An 18,330-nucleotide genomic window follows, 5' to 3' on the forward strand; every position below is an offset into this window, starting at 1 on the left:
GTAATGAGTTGTAGCTTTTTAGGACACCATATTATGTACTGGTAAAATGGAAATGGGAAAAAAAACAGTGATCCCTTCATTGTTTTTTTTGTTTAGTTTTTACGGCGTTCACCATGCGCTAAAAACTACATGTTAATGTTATTTTGCGTGTCAATTCAATTACGGTAATATCAAATTAATATATTTTTATATGTTTTACTATTTTTACAAGGAAAAAAATAATTGTTAAAAATAAAAAAATGTTTTGTGTCGCCATATTCTGAGAGCCATAACTTGAATGAGCGGTGTGAGTGCTTCATTTTTTCAGGACGAGCTGCAGTTTTTATTAGTACCGTTGTAGGGCTCATAAGTCTTTATAATTACATTTTAATAATTTTTTTCTGACAGATGAGGAAACCAAAAAACAGTGAATTTTTTTTTCCCCTGCATTCATTCTTCAAGTTAAAGAATCTTAAATTGTTCAGTCTTTTACAGATGTGGCGATACCACTTATGTTATATTTTTAGTGGGAAAATATGTTTGTTTTTTTTACTTTTAATATTTATTTTTATAAATTAAAAAAAATTCTATTTAACTATATTTTACTTTTCATTAGTCTACCAAGGGGACTTGAACCAGAGGTTTTGGGATCGTTTGCACGATATACAAATGTATTGCAGTATAACGTGATCTTTAAAGGCCTTAATAGGAGCACAAAAATGGCAGATATGGGGTCTTCATTAGGCTTTCAGGCTGCCATGACAACCTTTTTCACCCCATGATTGTTTCTCAGGGGAGAGGTCGGGCTGTTGGAGGGGGCTGCCCCATCTTTCTATCGGCTTAGATGCCGTGGTCTCTTTTGACCGCGGCATCTAAGTGGTTAAACTAGCTTTTCCGCTTGTTGCAGTGAAGTGCAGGCTGTAACATACAGCCAACACACACAATTTATGGAGTGGTCTCAGGCCATGAGCCTGCTCCATACTTTCCTTGCAAGTCTCCGCCGTGTATAAGTCGGGAAGGGGTTAAAGGGGTGACTTATGGGAAATGACCACCGGACCCCACCAATTAGCATAGAAAGAAATCTGTGGTTTCTATATTGTTTATTCAAGCACAGCGAAATACAGATGAGAATGCCCCCGAGGGTTGAACCCCCGCCGATTATACCTGGCCTACCACCACAACAACCCCATCCATACTATGAACATCAAAGAGGGGGGCTCTGTAAGAGTGTCTTTCACTCTAGTGAACCCGTTGTGTAGATGCATTACATGGCCGACCTCTCATTTGAATAGCTGAAATGTAATGGTACATTTAACCTGTAGCGCCAGAAAAGCAGTGGCTTACCCCATGATAACAGCTGATGGCTGCGGGGTAGAGAAGTAGGACCTACATCCATTAGCTGATTGCCGAGTCGGATTCTTTAAAGGAATTGTCTTCATTAGACAACCCCTTTAATAGTCGATCAACTTGTTCATGCTAAACACAGGAATACATAGAGAGCTTATACATTAATATACAATACAACTCTTTATTGGTTGGGATAGAACTTTGTCAATGACACAAAACTTTAATTGGTAACTTTTTTTGAAAAGGTTCTAACCAAAATCTAAATGCAGTGTAGATCTGTCAGAATATTTTAGGTTTAACTTATTCCCAGATTTTCAATGACTCAAACATGCGCAGTAAAATTTGTTTCTAAACTTGTGTCCATGTAGGTTGTCCCAGCTTCTCCATACTACAAAGACATAGGCAATCAGTGTCCTGGTGTAAGGTGCCTCAATGCTACTAGGTGTGAATACCTCTGTAATACTGAGTCCAATGCAACATGCCATGATCTTATTTTCTGTTGGATTCTCAAATAATCCAAAAGCAAAAAATCTATGTATGTCTCGTATGAGACATATGGAGATTGTATGTCTGATAGTTGTATTGTCTAAAGCTATATTACGGCATCGTACAACTTTGAGGTTATATGCAGCCGTAAAGAACTGATGTTAGTGAGACATTATAAGAAACTAGCAGAGCCCCTTTCCTAAATGCATTGCTGTCGTTTAAAGATGACTGTATGTACATTTGTAATACTGCATTTACACTAGTCAGGAGATTATCATACCTCTGATGTAATAAAAAACGTGAAAATTGCAATTGTAAAAAAGCCAAACACAGACAATATTAAGAAAACTGAGGATAACGCATAATGAAATATTCACTTGTATGTCTGAACTTGTGTCACTCTGCAGATTCAAGCATTTTCTAAACTTGTGTCCATGTAGGTTGTCCCAGCTTCTCCATACTACAAAGACATAGGCAATTAGTGTCCTGGTGTAAGGTGCCTCAATGTTTCTAGGTGTGAATACCTCTGTAATACTGAGTCCAATGCAACATGCCATGATCTTATTTTCTGTTGGATTCTCAAATAGTCCAATAGAAACAAACCTATGTATGTCTTGTATGAGACATTTGGAGATTGTATGTCTGATAGTTGTGTTGTTTAAAGCTATATTACGGCATTGTACAACTTCGAGGTTATATGCAGCTGTAAAGAACTGATGTTAGTGAGACATTATAAGAAACTAGCAGAGCCCCTTTCCTAAATGCATTGCTGTCATTTAAAGATGACTGTATGTACATTTGTAATACTGCATTTACACAAAAATAATCTCCTCTCTCGTATATTTCAGATAAGGTCTATTTATTGATGTGTGGAAAAAATGTCAGATAAAATCAGTGTTACGACAAGTATGATTTATATACTTACAAAATAACCATTTGATTAATTTTGGATTCTCATAAGACGATATACTGTAAATGATAAAGGGGGAAATGGTACTTTTTGCCCATGCCAGAATATTTTAAATGTCTTTAAAATCCCAAGATTGACAGACCCTTGAGGTTAATTATAATGAGACGTGTTATAAAAAAAAAAAAACTTACTAAGTGTTAAAAAAGCTACTGTATAAAACCAATTATTTTAATTGTATTTACTTACTTCCCTGAATTTGGCACACAATTTAATTCTGGTCCGGCCGTCTGAATGCTGCAGAAAGTTTTTTTCCTTCCCACAGTGTAGGACAGAGGTCCTCAACCTTCTGATGGTTGTGAGCAACTTTCAAATATGGCAGGTTCTATTGAGCCACACTGGGTATTAAAAGGTGAAAAAATTATATATTAGGCCAGGATCACACACACGGTGTAACGCCCGCGGCTGCGGTCTGTCGTCCCTATTCACCGCTCGACGGCCGCGACCACAGACTTCCTAGTTCAGGCAAGTAACACCCTCCTAGGAGACGCCGGCACTCTGTTCCTCTCCACCCTGCAGTGTTCTCTGGGGTGCGCTTGTTCCCGACCTTAAAGGGCCAGTGCGCGCACATGAAAAATATTACTGATTAGCCCATGATAATCCTGGACTATAAAAAAGACTCTGTCCTTTCACTGCTTGCCTGAGCGTTGTTGTTTATTCCTATGTTAGTCTTAGCAAATGGTTCCTTAGTGTTATCCTGTTCCCAGTGTTCCCATGTCCTGTTTCCCGTGCTGTGTTTGTTCCTGAGCCTTATCGAGTGTTGGAGTCATGTTGTACCACCTGTCACGCTCGTTGTCATACACCACATCTGGTGTCATCTGCCACGCCTGATATCATCTGCCACGTGTGGCGTCATCTGCCTTCAAGTTTCATCTGTGCCTTAGGCTTCATGCCCACTTTAGTCTTTTTCTTCAGGGTGCTAGCCGTTTTTTTGATGGCTAGCACCCTGACCCATTAATTTCAATGGGGCCATGCACACTTCAGTTTTATTGACGGTCCTGTTGCTCCATTCCGACCAAAGTAGAGCATGTCCTATCCCCATGCAAGTCAATGGGGCCGTCAAAAAAAACTGAAGGCACACGGAAGGCATCCGTGTGCCATCCGTGTGTGACGGACCTGTTGCCTAGCAACGACCGGGTTGGCAGAGGTACACATACAGTCAAGCTGCACCGCACTAATCGGCAGCCCCTTCTCTCTGTCAGTACTGATAGAGAGAAGAGGCTGCTGATCAGTGCTGGAACGCAGCGATATTAAGAAAAATAAGTTCATTGTACCCCGGCCATTGTTTTGGTGACGCGTCCCTCTTCTGACATCCAGTCCGACCTCCCTGGATGATGCGGCAGTCCATGTGACCGCTGCGGCCTGTGATTGGCTGCAGCGGTCACTTGGTCTGAAACGTCATCTCAGGAGGCTGGACTTGAGGAAGAAGCAGGGTAGCAGGGAGTTCTGGGTAAGTAGTAACTTTTTTTTGCAGGTTTTTTTTAATGAACCATTAATCTATATTGTGAGCGCGCCGCGCATGGTATTCAATGTCTCGCGGTAGTCTCTGTCCAGGGGGCTGAAAAGAATTAAAGGGCTGCACTGATTGGCAGTAACTCTTTCAGCACCCTCGACAGTGAGTACCGCTGGACAGGGAATAGCATGTGCGGCGCTCGCAATATCGTGTACATAGTGTGAACGGGTTTCAGTGTCCTCTCGGAAACACGGAAGTGTACACGGAGTACACACGGGAAGCACACTGTTCCAATCATGGACACACGGATACGTGAAATACGGCCATGAAAACGGTGATGGAAGTGTGTACGAGGTATAAGCCTCTCCTACTGTCTGGACTATTACAGGTACTCTTGTACTAGGACTTTGTATAGACTGTTGTTTGCCCAGCTTCTACTCCGCTAAGGTGGTGCGGCCTAGTGGGTCCAGATACCCACGGATCGTGACACACGGTTTTGATGCAGTTTTTGGCTTCGTATTTTAGCCAAACACAGAAGTGGACACAAATAAGGAGATGACTCAGTCTTTGCTTTATATCGTGTCTTCTTTTTAGATCCACCTCTGGCTTTGGCTAAAAAAAACTTATCCGAAAATTGCCACAAAAAGTGCATCAAAACTGTGTGTGATTATGGCATTAAAGATATGACCCACTTATATGGCTTTTACTCTAACATTAACTACCAGTAATATAGTTTTGACCTCACCTTTTGTGTTCATTATAAACCTTTAACAGTGCGGGCTCAGAAGCGGATATCAGTGCGGGTGTCAGCGGTATATTACAACTGACACACTCCTGTAACGGCCAGGAACGGAACTATTTTCCGATTCAGCCGATTAAGACCTCAGATGCTACTCTCAATAGAGAGCGCAGCATCTGAGGGATTTTTAGGGGTTTTTACCCGACCAGCAGCCCAGCGATGCAATCGCTGGGTTGGTAAGGGAACCGGATAAAATAATAGCCTCTCGCGGGTCCTCATAGATTTGCTATAAGTGAATAACTGACAGCTCTAATATTTTTGTATTAGAATAGTGATCGAGACTTCAGGCCTTCAAGTCACCTAGTGGGACAAAAAAAAAATCTAAAAAAAGTTAATAAAAATGTTGTCAAGTATGAAAAAGCCAAACTGCTTTTTTTTCCCCATAATAATTATTTTATTATTGTAAAAAACGTAAAAAAATAAAAATAAACTATACATAATTGATAACGCCATGTCTGTATCGACCCAAACGGAAAAACTATTATATAATTTATCCCGCACGGTCAATGCTGTAAAAAAAAAAAAATTAAATACAATGCCAGAATTCCTGTTTTTAAATCACTTCTCCCTAAAAATTGTATAAAAATTGATCAAAATGTCACATTTACTCCAAAATAGTACCAATACAAACGACAACCCGTCCCGCAAAATAAAATCCCTGACACAGCTTTGTCCACGAAAAAATAAAAATTTTATAGGTCTTAGAATATGGCGATAGAAAACAAATGTTTTTTTAAAAAAAAAAAAGTGATTTTATTGTTCAAAAGCTGAAATACATGCAAAACTATGTACATTTGGTATTGCCGTAATCGTATCGACCCGCTGAATAAAGTTATCATATAATTTATAGCGCACGGTGAATGCCGCGAAAAACCCAATAAAAAACTATTCCAGAATTTGTTTGTTTTTGGTAATTTCCTCTTCCAAAAAAATGAAACAAAAAGTGATCAATGAGTCGAATGTGTCAAAAAATTGTACCAATAAAATCTACAGCTTGTCTCACTAGTAATGGGGTGATGATTAACATCCCGATGTGCAGGCCGGAGGGGAACATTCCTTCAGTTTCAGGGCCATAGTATTGAGGAACTAGCAAGGGAAGGGACAGAGCATATCTGCTGGAAATGAGGGCACCCGTGTTATACCAGTGCAACACTTTCCCAGAAAAAAAGTTCCCAAACTACAAAGGAGAAAACGTCACCAAAAGGTGCAGTGTTACAAAAGAGGGATAAGAAAGGAGATTATTTATCAGTGCTCCACTGGACTGTCCATAACGGATTGCTTCACAGCGTACCACACATCTATAGATAATTGTATTAATTACCCCATTATTAAACCCTTTAGGCGTTTCACAGGAATAAAGGCAAAGTGAAAGTGAAATTTAAATATTTTATATTTTTTGCAGATATTCAAATTGTATCCTTTATTTCTGTAACACAGCAGTTGTTAACAAAGAAACACCACTCAATATTTATTACCCTAATTCTGCCGTTTTTAGAAATAGCCCATATATGGCCCTATTGTGCTATTTGACGTGAATTTTGGGGTCTACTTTTTATTAGGAAGTTTTCTAGGCCCCACTACAGGTTTGCAGAGGCCTTGAGATGACAAGACATAAGAAACACCCCCAAAAAGAACTCATTTTGGAAATTATACCCCTCAAGGAATTCATATAGGGTTGCAGTGAGCATTTTGACCCCTCAAGTATTTCAAAGGCTTTATTAGAAATAGGCTGGAAAATGAAACTTTTTATTTTTTCCAATTAGACGTAGTTTTAGCTACTAGTCCACAAGGACTAAAAGGGTAAAATTCCCCCCAACATTTGTAACATTTGTAAAGTAATTTCTTCTGCATATTTGGTCATAAACTGTTTCGACAAACCGCAGGGCTCAGTAGAGAAGGAGCACCATTTGTCTTTTAGAGCGCAGATATTGCTGGATTGGTTTTTAAGCCCCATGTCACATTTGCAGAGCTCCTAAGGTACCAGCAGTGAAAACCCCTGACTCTATTTACAAAAATTACACCCCATAAGGAATTCATCTAGGAGTATAGTCAACCTTTTGACCCCACAGGTTTTTACTAAATTTAATAAACAATTTTTTTTTCCAAAAAGATGTAATGTTAGCTAAAAATGTTACATTTTCATAAGGAATACACCGCGTTCCAAATTATTATGCAAATGTTATTTTTCGCTGGTTTTCCTAAATAGTCGATGCAAATGACAGTCAGTATAATCTTCAAGCCATCAACCGTTGGAGTATAATGCAAATTTTATTGAACAAATCTCCTACTGATAACAGATTTTTTTTTAGAAGTAAAAAACTCAAAATGAACTTGTAAAGGATTTGCCAGACACAGCTTCTGTGTTAACGCCCGTGTTTAATCAGCCTGCACCTGTTCCTAGGTCTGCTAGAGTGACTCGTTCTGCTACCACTCAGGCTGGTAGGCTGAGTAGTGGGAGAACCTATCACAGCCTGGCCAGACGGTCCTAGCTCCCGCCCTTGGTCTGATTATACCTTCATTTGCTGCTTGTCCTGTGCCAGTGATTCTCTTGCTTCCTGGCTCTGATGTTCCTGCTTTTCCTGTTGACCTCTGCTTCTTATTGACCCTGGCTTTACCGACTACTCTCCTGCTCTGCGTTTGGCACCACGTACACTCCTGGTTTTTCTTGGCTCGTTCATTACTCTTGATGCTCACGGTGTTGCCGTGGGCAACTACCCCATTTCCCTTAGCTTCTGTGTACCCTTGTATGTTTGTCTGTCGTGCACATATTGAGTGTAGGGACCGTCGCCCAGTTGTACGCCGTCGCTTAGGACGGGCCGTTCAAGTGGGCAGGGACTGAGTGGCGGGTAGATTAGGGCTCACCTGTCTGTCTCCCTACCTCGACATTACAGCACTGTTTCAAATTATTATGCACAACAGAGATCAAAACATTTTAAAGGTTGTAAACAGAACTAAAATAGTAATGTAATGACGGGGTAGGGAGACAGACAGGTGAGCCCTAATCTACCCTCCACTAAGTCCCTGCCTACTTGCAACGGCCCATCCTAGGCGACGGCGTACAACTGGGCGATGGTCCCTACGCTCAATAAGTGCATGACAGACAAACAGACAAGGGTACACAGAAGTTAGGGAAATGGGGCAGTTGCCCACGGCAGCACCGTGAGCAACGAGAGTAGTGAACGAATCGAGTCAAACCAGGAGTGTACGAGGTACCAAATGCAGAGCGGGAGAGTAGTGAACGAGACGAGTCAAACCAGGAGTGTACGAGGTACCAAACACAGAGCAGGAGTATTGTCAGTAAAGCCAGGGTCAAAATGAAGCAGAGAACAAATAGTTCAAGCAGCAGAGTCAGGAAACAGACAGAATCGCAGGCAAAGGAGGAGCAGGAAATGCAGGTATAAATAGACAGAGGGCGGGAGCTAGCTCCGTCTGGCCAGGCTGTGATAGGCTCTCCCACTCCTAAGCCTCCCAGCCTGACTGGTAGAAGATGGAGTCACTCTCTCAGACTTAGGAGCAGGTGCAGACTGAATACCCGCGGGCGTCGACACAGAAGCTGTGTCTGGCAGATCCTTTACAGGTAATTTGTTGAATTTGCAGCATCAGGAGGTCATATTTACAGAAATCAAAAGCTCTTTCAATAAAAAAATACTTAACAGGCCGGGTTAAATGTTAACAAAGGACCCCTTCTTTGATATCACCTTCACAATTCTTGCATCCATTGAATTTGTGAGTATTTGGACAGTTTCTGCTTGAATATCTTTGCAGGATGTCAGAATAACCTCCCAGAGCTTCTGTTTTGATGTGAACTGCCTCCCACCCTCATAGATATTTTGCTTGAGGATGCTCCAAAGGTTCTCAATAGGGTTGAGTTCAGGGGAACATGGGGGCCACACCATGAGTTTCTCTCCTTTTATGCCCATAGCAGCCAATGACACAGAGGTATTCTTTGCAGCATGAGATGGTGCATTGTCATGCATGAAGATAATTTTGCTACGGAGGGCACGGTTCTTCTTTTTGTACGACGGAAGAAAGTGGTCAGTCATAAACTCTACATATTTTGCAGAGGTAATTTTCACACCGTCAGGGACCCTAAAGGGGCCTACCAGCTCTCTCCCCACGATTCCAGCCCAAAACATTACTCTGCCACCTCCTTGCTGACGTCGCAGCCTTGTTGGGACACGGTGGCCATGCACCAACCATCCACTACTCAATCCATCTGGACCATCCAGGGTTGCACAACACTTATCAGTAAACAACACGGTTTGAAAACTAGCCTTCATGTATTTCTGAGCCCACTACAACCGTTTCTGCTTGTGAGCATTATTTAGGGGTGGCCGAATAATAGCTTTATGCACACTTGCAAACCTCTGGAGGATCCTACACCTTCCTCATTATGCCTTTATCTGAACGAACCCATCTGTGCTCTGAAGCAGCCACAAATCTTTTCACAGTACGATGATCATGATTACGTTTTTAAGTTTTCTTGAAATATCCAATGTTTTCATACCTTGTCCAAGGTATTGCACTGGTTCACGCTTTTCGGCAGCAGAGAGATCCTTTTTCTTTCCCATATTGCTTGAAACCTGTGGCCTGCTTAATAATGTGGAACGTCCTTCTTAACCCCTTCCCGCTCCTGGACGTACTATTAGGTCATGGCAGCTGTATCGTTCGCGCTCCATGACCTAATAGTACGTCTCGGGAGTAACGGCCGTTTCGGCCGTCCTCCCGACACATACAGGAGCTGTGACAGCTGCTGTCTCGTACAGCAGCTGTCACAGCTCCTACAGCGGGGACCGATCGCTGTGTCCCCGCTGATTAACCCCTTAAAAGCCGCGTTCTATAGAGATCGCAGCTTTTTAGCGGTTAAGCTGCCATCGCCGGCATGCTACACGATAGCGGCCGGCGATGGTGACTATGGCAACCGGACAGCAAACAATGGCGTCCGACTATGCCATAGACGGAAGCCTAGTGGGTCCTGACAACGTCAGGACCCACTATGCTTGCTGTCAGTGAGTAGCTGATAGTTCTAATACACTGCACTACGCATGTAGTGCAGTGTATTAGAATTGCGATCAGGGCCTCCTGCCCTCAAGTCCCCTAGTGGGACAAAGTAATAAAGTTAAAAAAAAGTAAACAAAAGATGTGTAAAAATAAGAAAATAAAAGTTTTAAAAGTATTAAAAGTAAAAATCCCCATTTTTACCTTATCAGTCATTTATTATTAATAAAAATATATAAACAAACAAACTATACATAATTGGTATCGCCGCGTCCGTAACGACCTAAACGACAAAATTATTTCGTTATTTATCCCGCACGGTGAACACCGTAAAAGAAAATAATAATAAACCGTACCACAATCACAATTGTTTGGTCACTTCACCTCCCAAAAAATGGAATAAAAAGAGATCAAAAAATCGCATGTACCTAAAAATGGTACTGAACGAAACTACATTTCGTTACGCAAAAAATAAGTCCTCGCACGGCTTTATTGATTGAAAAATAAAAAAGTTCTGGCGCTTAGAATAAGGTAACACAAAAAGTGAATGATTGTTTACAAAACGTATTTTATTGTGCAAACGCCATAAGACATAAAAAAAAACTATAAACATCTGGTATCGCCGTAATCGTATCGCCCCGTAGAATAAAGTGAATATGTCATTTATAGCGCACGGTGAACGCTGTAAAAAAAATAGAATAAAAAAACAATAGTAGAATTGCTGTTTTTTAGTCACCACGCCACCTAAAAATAGAATAAAAACTGATCAAAAAGCCGCATGCACCCCAAGAAAACTACAATGGATTCCTCAAGGGGTCTAGTTTCCAAATTGGGGTCACTTTTTGGGGGTTTCCAATGTTTTGGCACCACAAGACCTCTTCAAACCGGACATGGTGCCTAATAAAAAAAAGGCCTCAAAATCCACTAGGTGCTCCTTTGCTTCGGAGGCCGGTTCTTCTGTCCATTATCACACTATGGCCACATGTGGGATATTTCTCAAAACCGAAGAATCTGGGCAATACGTATTAAGTTGCGTTTCTCTGATAAATCCTTTTGTGTTTTAAAAAAAAATGGTATAAAGAGGATTTTTTTACCAAAAAAAAATGTACATTTCACCTCTACTTTGCTCTAAATTTCTGTGAAACACCTAAAGGGTTCATAAACTTTCTAAATGCTGTTATGAATACTTTGACGGGTCTAGTTTCTAAAATGGGGTGTTTGATAGCGGTTTATAATATATGGGCCCCTCAAAGCAACTTCAGAACTGAACTGGAAGCTAAAAAAATAAATAAATTAGGCAATACTTCGCTTCTTACATTATACTGATAATGAGCCGTGCCCAACCCGAGATGACCCCAGGTTTGACCGTTTCTATAAACGGAGACCCCTATTAGACCGTTTCAGTGACCGTTTTTCCCAAGCATACACCCCCGAGAAGTGTATTTCTATTGATGAGTATACTATTCTATTGAGGGTATACCTACAGATTTAGGATATATGAAGGAAAGGCCACCCCCAAACCAGACTGCATCCTGGACTACAATAGGTACATGGGAGGGATGGACTTGTCAGATCAAGTCCTGAAGCCCTACAGCGCCATGCTGTGTGGTATAAGAAGCTGGCCGTGCACATCATACAGATGGCATTGTACAATGTGTACATGCTACATCGATGTGCAGGCCTGAGGGGAACTTTCCTGGAATTTCAAGAGGTGATTATCAAGAACCTAATCTTTAGGGACCAAGAAGGGGGGCACCCAGTACTTCTGGAAGCGAGGCCACAGGCATCATACCAGGGCAACACTTTCCAGGAGAAGTTCCCCAAACTGGCAAGAAGGGAAAAAGTCAAAAGAGGTGCAAAGTCTGCTATAAGAGGGCGATAAGGGATGACAATATATCAATGTGACACGTGTCCCGAATAACCAGAGCTCTGTATGAAAGAGTGTTTTAAAATTTATCATACATCCGTTGGTTTATAATTTACCCCAATTTTACTTACCCTGATGTACTCCGCACAGCTTATCCCCCCTCGTCTTTCCCCTCTGGGCCCTGCTGTGTGCCCAGGCAGCTGATAACAGCCACATGTAGGGTATTGCCATACCCGGGAGAACCCACATTACAGTTTATGGGGTGTATGTCTCCGGTCAAAATGCTCACTACACCTCTAGATGAATGCCTTAAGGGTGTAGTTTTTAAAACAGGGTCACTTCTTGCGGGTTTCAACTGCACTGGTACCTCAAGGGCTTCTGCATACATGACTTTGCACCAGAAAATCCCCAGTAGGCCAAATGGTGGTCCTTTCCTTCTGAGCCCTCCCATGGGCCCAAACGGCAGTTTATCACCAAAAATGGGGTATTGCCGCACTAAGGACAAATTGGGCAACAAAATGGGGTATTTTGTTCCCTGTGAAAATAAGAAATTTTGATCACAAATTACATTTTATTGGAAAAAATGTCATTTTTTTTCATTTCACAGCGAATTCAAATAGGTGCTGTGAAAAAACTGTGCGGTCAAAATTGTAACAACAACCATAAATGAATTCCTTGAGAGGTGTAGTTTCCAAAATGGGGTCACTATTGGGGGATTCCTACTGTTTTGGCACCTCAACACCTTTTCAAACCTGGCATGCTGCCTGAAATATATTCTAATAAAAAAGAGGCCTCAAAATGCACTAGGTGCTTCTTTGCTTCTAGGGCTTGTGTTTTATTCCACGAGCACAGTAGAGCCACATGTGGGACATTTCTAAAAACTACAGAATCTGGACAATACATATTTAGTAGTGTTTCTCTGGTAAAACCTTCTGTGTTACAGAAAAAAAATGAAAAAAATTGAAATTCAGCAAGAAAAATGAAATTTGCAAATTTCACCTCCACTTTGCTTTAATTCCTGTGAAATGCCTGAAGGGTTAAAAAACTTTCTAAATGCTGTTTTGAATACTTTGAGGGGTCTAGTTTTAAAAATGTGGTGTTTTATCAGGGTTTCTAATACATAGGCCCCTCAAAGCCGCTTCAGAATTGAACAGGTACCTTAAAAAAAAGGCTTTTGACATTTTCTTAAAAATATGAGAAATTGCTTTTTATGTTCTAAGCCTTGTAACGTCCAAGAAAAATAAAAGAATGTTCAAAAAACGATGTCAATCTAAAGTAGACATATGGTAAATGTGAACTAGTAACTATTTTGGGTGGTATAACCGTCTGTTTTACAAGCAGATGCATTTAAATTCTGAAAAATGCTATTTTTTCAAAAATTTTCTCTACATTTTGCAATTTTTCACCAATAAAAACTGAATATATTGAGCAAATTTTACCACGAACATGAAGCCCAATGTGTCACGAGAAAACAATCTCAGAATCGCTTGGATATGTTTAAGCATTCTGACGTTATTACCACATAAAGTGAAATATGTCAGATTTGAAAAATGGGCTCTCAGCCTTAAGGCCAAAACTATGCTGAGTCCTTAAGGGGTTAAGTAGTTTTCCTTTGATTGGGCACACATGGCAAACTAATTAACACAGGTGTCTGAGATTGATTACAATGATCCAAAGAGCCCTAAGACACAATACCATCCATGAGTTTAATTGAAAAACGAATAATTAAATGTTTATGACACTTAAATCCAATGTGCATAATCATTTGGAACACGGTGTAAAAGAGAAAAAGCGCTCTCATATGTAAATCAATTTCTTTTGAGTACGATAATACCCCATTTGTGGCCATAAAATGCTGGTTGGGCACACGGCACGGCTCAGAAGGGAAGGAGCGCCATTTGGCTTTTGCACTGCAGATTTTGATGGATTGGTTTCTGGGCGCCATGTCGCAAAGGAATAAAGGAGAAAAAGCACCTAACAAATGTAATGCAATTTCTCCTGAGTATGGCGATGGCCCATGTGTGGTCATAAATTGCTGTTTGGGTACACGGCAGGGCTCAGAAGGAAAGGAGCACCATTTGTATTTTGGAACACAGAATTTGCTAGATAGATTTCAGGGTGCTATGTCGAATATGTAGAGCCCCTGAGGTACCAGTACAGTGGAAACCCTTGCGAAGTGACACCATGTGGAATTTCCAGATCACCTGTTAAGGATCTGCCAGGCACAGCTCCTGTATCTATGCCCATAGGTAATCAGTCTGCACCTGCTTCTATGTCTGTGAGACTGACTCCATCTTCCACCACTCAGGGTGGCAGGCTTAGGAGTGGGAGAGCCTATCACAGTCTGGCTAGACGGAGCTAGCTCCCGCCCTCTGTCTATTTATACCTGCTTTTCCTGTTCCTCCTTGCTTGTGATTCTTCTCGTTATGTTTCCTGGCCCTGCTGCAGCTTCTTTAACTATTTGGCCTTGCTTCATATTGACCCTGGCTTATTGACTACTCTCCTGCTCTGCGTTTGGTACCTCGTACACTCCTGGTTTGACTCGGCTTGTTCACTACTCTACTGCTCTGCGTTTGGTACCTCGTACACTCCTGTTTTGACTCGTCTCGTTCACCACTCTTGTTGCTCACGGTGTTGCCGTGGGCAACTGCCCCTTTTCCCTTCTTCTGTGTTCCCTTGTCTGTTTGTCTGTCGTGCACTTATTGAGCGTAGGGACCGTCGCCCAGTTGTACCCCGTCGCCTAGGGCGGGTCGTTGCAAGTAGGCAGGGACTGAGTGGCGGGTAGATTAGGGCTCCCTTGTCTGTTTCCTTACCCCCATCATTACATCACCCCTGTATATAGCCCCCATTACCCCTGTATACTAGCCCAAGCCTGTATATTTATTTTGCTTTTATTGGGTTTGCTAGACAAGTGGCTTGTGTATAAATGGAGTTAATAAACCAGAGTTAAAAGGAGGAATAGGCGGCCGCAAGCTGGTAATATGAGGCCAGGAAGGGCCAAAAACAGTGGCCCTTTCAACGCTTGTAGTGCTAGGCTGCGGAAGCTTTATTATATCTGGTTAGTTATGAAAAATGAGGGGGAACCCACGTTGTTTTTTTCTTAAAAAAAATTCAATAAATAATTGACGAAAATGACATGGGGTACCCCCATTTTCATAACCAGCTAGATACAACACAGATTACCAGGGTGGGAAAGGCCAATGTTTTTGGACCTTCCCAGCCTAATAATATCAGCCTGAAACCACCCCGGGACCCGACCATCACTACATATATTCGGGTACCAGATTGTACTCGGCTCTTCCCGATACCCCTGGTGGCGGTGGGTACCAGGGTAATAATGGGGGCTTACTGCTAGCCTTTTTACTGGCTAACACTAATTCCCGCCTTAGAAATGGACGTCGTCAAACAGACAACTGTTATTACGAAGGCGCTAATAAAGTATTCAAAAACAGACATAACTCCATGATCACACAGAGATTTTTGGCGTGAAAACAGCGTGCGTTTTACCGCAATTTTTTGGGTGCGGTTTTCGGTTATCCATCGAAAACGCAGCCAAACTGCACTGTGTGAGTACACCCTACGAAAATATTTTTTTATTGAAATAAAAACTTTCCCACACAACCCTCGGTAACCATTTTATTAAAAAAACATAGATAGACGTAGTCCAACGAATCTACGACATAGTACAACGGTCCAGCGGAACCTGCAAAACAAAAAATGAAGTAAGGGCTCATTCAGACAAGCGTAAAATCCGTCCGTGTGCTGTGCGTGAAATCCGCACATATGCACACTGATCCATTGATTTCAATGGGGCCATTCACACATGCAGGAGTTTTCACGCAGCGCGTGTCTGTTGCAAGAAACTCACTGCATGTCCTATATTTGTGCACATCCGTGTGCTGTGCCTGATTTGCGCATAATTTCCAGTGAAAAAACAAATGTGCTTTGCGAGTGTGTAAATAACGCATGCCACTCACAAAGCACACTGATGCGTAACGCAACAGACACGGACCAGATTTACATGCGTTTTTCACGCGCGTGAATCTGATATGCTTGTGTGAATGTAGGCCCCATGCACATGACCGTAAAAGATCTCCGTAATTGCGGACCGTAATACGATTCGCAATTACTTACTCAGTCCGTTAAATTGGCCGCAGACACCTTTCCGTATCGCTATGGATAGGTGTCCGTGCCATAGAACTTTTACGGGAATTATGGAGCATGTCCTACTTTTCATATTTTACAGGCCGTAATCCCATATTTTTTATGGGAGAACGGGCCGAAAACGCAGGCTGCGGCCCGCGGCTGTCGGTGGCTGGTCGTGCCCGCAATCGCGGGCTGTGATTACGTGCACGGCCATGTGAATGAGGCCCTAGGACCCATTCACACGAGCGTATCAGATTCACACACGTGAAAAACGCGTGTCAATCTGGTCCGTGTGTGTTGCATTATGCATCAGTGTGCTTTGCGAGTGGCTTGCTTTATTCACGCACTCGCAAAGTACATCTTTTTTTTATTTTCAATCGCATCGATGCGCAAATCACGCATCGCACACGGATGTGCATCCGTGTGCAGTGCGTGGTTTTCACACACCCATTGACTTTAAAACGTGAAAACGCACCAATATAGGACATGCAGTGAGATTCACGCAGTGGACTCTCGCTGCGTGAAAACTCACGCATGTGTGAAGGGCCACATTAAAATCAATGGGTCTGTGTGCTGCACGTGATTTCCATGTGCCGCACACGGACGTTATTCACACTCGTGTGAATGGGGCCTTACTAATATGAAAAATAAAAAAAACGTACCTACAGCAGACCTCTGTCTTCTCCCCTGCTGTCACGTGGGGTTCGTGGACCCACTAGGCCGTACCGCCTTGGCGGTACGGCAGCTGGCCAACAGGGCGCAGGTCAAAGTCTATAGTTCGTATAGGGTACCTGTGGCAGCTCGGACAGTAGCAAGGCAGGCTCGGCTGGGAGTAGGCAGCAGGTAGACGTCATGCGTAGATACAGCACAACACGAGTACAGCTCAGCACGGCACTAGACCAGGATACAGGAACACTGGAACTGGGAAACACTAGGAGACCATTTGCTTAGACAAACTAGGATATGACAAACAATGCTCAAGCCTTGCAGGGAGGGGCACAGCCCTTCTTATAGCCCAGGGTGCTCTGTGGGAAATCAGCTCAATCTCCCACCTGCGTGCGCTTTGGCTTCTTAAGTCTGGACTGAGCTTGCAAGCGCACCCTGGTGGTCACTGTGGAACAGGACGGCCGTATGTGCAGACACCTCTGGAGAGAAGGGCGTTGACTTGATGGAAGGAGTTTGTGGTCAGCGACCACGGCCGTTACACCTGCACTGCAATAGAAATTAGACGCTTTTTGCAAGTTTTTGGGCGCATAATTAGGACTTCCACTGACTGGGAACATTTGGAGCGTTTTATGCACCAAAGAATTGACCCGGCGCCTTTTTTTTACGGCACACATTTTCTTAAAATGCATAGAAAAGTGCATTATATGTATTAACGCCTCAATTTTTCCATTGATCAAGCTTAATCAAGCATTTTTTTTAACCTTTTTTGCGAGTTTGACGCTTTTTGTGCACACTTTGTGCGCATTTTTTGGCACGTAATTAGGACTCCCATTTACTATGGGAATATTTGGCGCATTTTACGTGCCAAAGAATTGACCCAATACCCTTTTTTTCTGCAACGCGTTTTTTAACAACACTCACGTAAAAAAGCTGCTTTGTATGTACTAACAGCGCGCTTTACCATTGATGTAAATGGGAAGCTTAATTAAGAGGTTTTTTTATGCGTTTTTTGCCGCATAATATTAAAAACTTGTAAAATACACGCCGTGTGAACCTGTTAACTGAAAACTCATTCACCACATGGTCTCCCTCTTGGCTTTCTTGATTCTTAGCCATTTGGTGTGACCTAGAGAACTGGATTTGTAAAATCACCAACCAAAATGGGAGCTGGACATTACTTGAGAATTTGAAGAGAGCTTTTCCTGGCTTGTAGCCGAATATAGGGGGGGGGTCTCCCTCCCACATTTACAGCCGATGTGAGTCAGGTTGCTTTACCTGATTCCCCGTGTTCTAATTCTGGGAAATACTCCCTCTGGTGGCCTACATAGGAAAACATGTAAAATTATTATTTAATTTTTAAAACTTCCCACCTTGTGAAAGGAAAAAAAAACACTAAAAAAAATATAATAAAAATAAGTAACTTGCCTACATTTTTTTTTTTTTTTCATTTGCGACACATTCCCTTTAAATTGTTCACTGTTCTTTGTAACTAGGATAATGGATAGCAAGATTCGAGTATTTCTTCAGTGCAGAGTTTGCCATATGTCAGCACGACTGGAACTGGAGTTTCAGGGTGAAAACTTCTGTGGCAGATCTGAGCATGTTGTTCATTTGGAAGCTCG

Source organism: Rhinoderma darwinii, chromosome 1 (assembly GCF_050947455.1).
Source record: "Rhinoderma darwinii isolate aRhiDar2 chromosome 1, aRhiDar2.hap1, whole genome shotgun sequence".
Lineage (NCBI taxonomy): Eukaryota > Metazoa > Chordata > Amphibia > Anura > Rhinodermatidae > Rhinoderma > Rhinoderma darwinii.